Source organism: Asparagus officinalis, chromosome 2 (assembly GCF_001876935.1).
Source record: "Asparagus officinalis chromosome 2, Aspof.V1, whole genome shotgun sequence".
In the NCBI taxonomy this organism is placed as follows: Eukaryota; Viridiplantae; Streptophyta; class Magnoliopsida; order Asparagales; family Asparagaceae; genus Asparagus; species Asparagus officinalis.
Window position 1 is genome coordinate 35,398,030 of NC_033795.1, and position 3,412 is coordinate 35,401,441.

Genomic DNA, 3,412 nt, shown 5'->3' on the forward strand with positions numbered 1-3,412 from the left:
GTTATTCGTCAAAGCATCGAATAGACCGAAAATCAAAGGAGCCAAGAGTTGAAGCTAACTACAGGTCCTAACGCCGATCACATCCAAAGTATTCCAGCCTCTTCTATAAAAGAAACGAGTCCGGAACACTTTGGAGGGGGTATCTGTAGGCATCGAAAATTGCCTATAGGTCTCCACGAACGGTTCAGTGTTAAAGAACGACGATGAACGTCACTATCCGATCCACAGGAGTCCAATTGACGTCGACGAACGACTGAAGTGAATCGACGAGCTACATGAGCGGATAATTCGAAACCCTAGGGTCAACGCCGGTCAACGCGTAACCCTAGGTCAACGCCGGTCAACGCGTTGCGACAAAAAGCCAACACACGGGGATCCGAAACCCTAAGCCAGCATAATGTGGCGGAGGTAGTTCAAAGTCAACTCAATGACATGAGCCAAATTCAATTCATCAGCTACAAACTCGAGACTCCGACGACGGCCAAGCGATAAACGCAGCGCCGGAAGAACTTCGGTTATTCGTCAAAGCATCGAATAGACCGAAAATCAAAGGAGCCAAGAGTTGAAGCTAACTACAGGTCCTAACGGAGTTTGCTTCTCGTTGACGATCCGAATATCTATACTCACTGGAACAACTGTCTTGGCCGGTTGATAACTCTTGTCGAGTTTTGTGACTCAGAACAAGTAATAAACTCTAATGACAGAGTTGTTCGAACCGAAAATAATTCGGTTGATAAGCTAAATATCGATGGTTTAGAGATCCTCCGTCTGTTGATTTCCCAGACTGTGTAAGGAGTCAATCCTCCTTTTCTGATTCTGGAAGATCTGATCGAAAGATCTTCTCCTCGCCTGAAAGATCCTCTCAACAAAAATCCGCCCTTGATCTGATTATCCAAAATCCGATCGATCTGATTATCAAAAATCCGATCTTTAACTCTGTTGAGTTTGTTGCTATTTATAGGGGGATTAGGGGTGTAACTGCTCCCATAATCCGCGCCTAAATGGGGGTTTCGTTACCCCATTAGTCGGGTGTAACAACCCACTAAAGCCACTCCTCAAATCGTGGGTGAAGAACAGCTTCGAAGTTGTTACGATCGCGTTTGAATGAGTCAGAACCTTGACCTGCGTTCTGGCGGTGATTGAGCTGCGTTTGGCAGTGATGGATGAGCTACGTTGGCAACGGTTGATAAGCTGCGTTGGGCAGCGATGGTTGATAAGCTGCGTTCGAGCTATGCTTGGCAGTGATTGGAGCTGCGTTCGAGCTGTACTTGGCAGCGATTGGAGCTGCGTTCGAGCTGTGCTTGGCAGCGATTGGAGCTGCGTTCGAGCTGTTGATTGTTGTAGTATTTAGATTTCTCGAGCTGTACTTGGCAGCGATTGGAGCTGCGTTCGAGCTGTGCTTGGCAGCGATTGGAGCTGCGTTCGAGCTGTGCTTGGCAGCGATTGGAGCTGCGTTCGAGCTGTGCTTGGCAGCGATTGGAGCTGCGTTCGAGCTGTGCTTGGCAGCGATTGGAGCTGCGTTCGAGCTGTGCTTGGCAGCGATTGGAGCTGCGTTCGAGCTGTACTTGGCAGCGATTGGAGCTGCGTTCGAGCTGTTGATTGTTGTAGTATTTAGATTTCTCTGTCTTTATATATGGATGACACCAAAGACCAGTAAAGAAGGTCTTATTCAGGCCATTTGTGACAATTGAGGCATCTCAATAACGCTCTATCAACTGCAGGTCATGATCTCCACTGAGTGTGTCGAATATCATTACACTGCTCATCAGCACCTCTAATGGTTGCTAATATAATATTAGTCATGTTGTTGTCGCAGCCATCAAGATCAATCATCTCACATAAGAAGCTGCATTCGTGTTTATAGCTGTTGAAGCGGCGTAGGTGATTGAATCGGTGTAGTGTCTTGATGATGGTACGCGGGGAGGACTTCCACGTCTTGGTTTGAAGAGATCGTCGATTTGTAATCCTTTCTGTCAGAGTATTGCTAAAGACTGTCGTTTTGTAATCTTTGCTTTAACTCTTTGACATGTGAAAATCTTCGAATTGTAGCCTTCTGGAAGTCGTCAGATTGTAACTTCCATCATCAGTGTTCGATGGAGACTCAGCTATCCATTGTGATTTTTAGACAGCCTACAGAACCCCCTCCAAAGTTTTCGAAAGTTCGCGGTTGACTGGGACGAATTTTCGGAATACTTTGGATCCCAAAACTTTGCTGATTAAATGTATTCCATCGTAGACTGAGTAGAGCATCTCAGGGTTTTAGGCAAATTTTGACCTACTTGTGCAATAAAACAAAGATTACAACTTTTCTGAAAATAAACACAAGATCCCGTTTTGGTGCAGTCTTGCTTGCGTGGGTCTTTAGCCTGTGACGGGGACGTCAATATCCGTGGACCGCCGGTAGATCAGATCCGTTCCGAGAAAATCGGGCAGAGCTTCGTCTATCCGTGAAGGGATATAGAAGCAGAACTTCGTCGATCTGCGTGAGATCTAGAAGTTTACAGCTCCTATCTCGGATAATCGAGATATTCGCTCTACTTAGTATCACCGCTAAGGGGCAACACTAAGGAAAAGAGAAGGGGAAAGAAGAAAAAGACTCCTCCTTTGCTGTAGACGGCTCGCTCACTCCTCGCTCCGGCAGGGCTTCGCCTAGGCTCTCTTAAATTTCAGATCTCAAGGCAGAAACTCAAGACCTGAAATTAACCAACACCAAAAGCCACAAAAATTAGGAGCCTTTTCAAATGGAGGCCTAAGGGGCCTATTTATAGGAAACCAAGAGGGGGGGGTGGTAAAAGGTGAGGACACCCCTTGGGGTGTCTCGGCCTGGCCGAGACACCCCTGGGGTGTCTTGGTTTTGCCAAGACACCCCTCGGGTGTTTCGAGCTTGCCGAGACACCCCCGGGTGCCTCAGTTCAGTCCGAGGTTCTTCCGGGTGTGTTTGCCGTTGATTCGTCGTCCCAACTCGGATTTAATTGATTTCGGATGCGTTGGAATTCTGACGAAGAGCTCTGTCAGCCCCCATGGTTGAATTATCAGTGGGGTGAACGGGACACGAAGGGCGCTGCTTCTTTTGCAGCGGTCGCGGGGTTCCCGATCAATCCGTATCCCCGTTGTTCTGAAATTCTGTTGGTTCGCATAGCTCATCGATTCGCTTCAGGCGTTTACCGACATCATTCGAACTCTTGCGAATCGGGTAGTGACGTTCATCGTCATTCGTTAACACTGAGCTGTTTGCGGGGACCTATCGGCAATTTTTGATGCCTACAGATACCCCCTCCAAAGCGTTTCGGCCTCGTTTCTTTTATAGAAGAGACCGGAATGCTTTGGATATGATTGGCCCGGCCTTCAGTCGGCATAAGGGACCTGTGGTTAGCTTCAACTCTCGGCTCCTTCGATTTTCGGTTTATCCGAT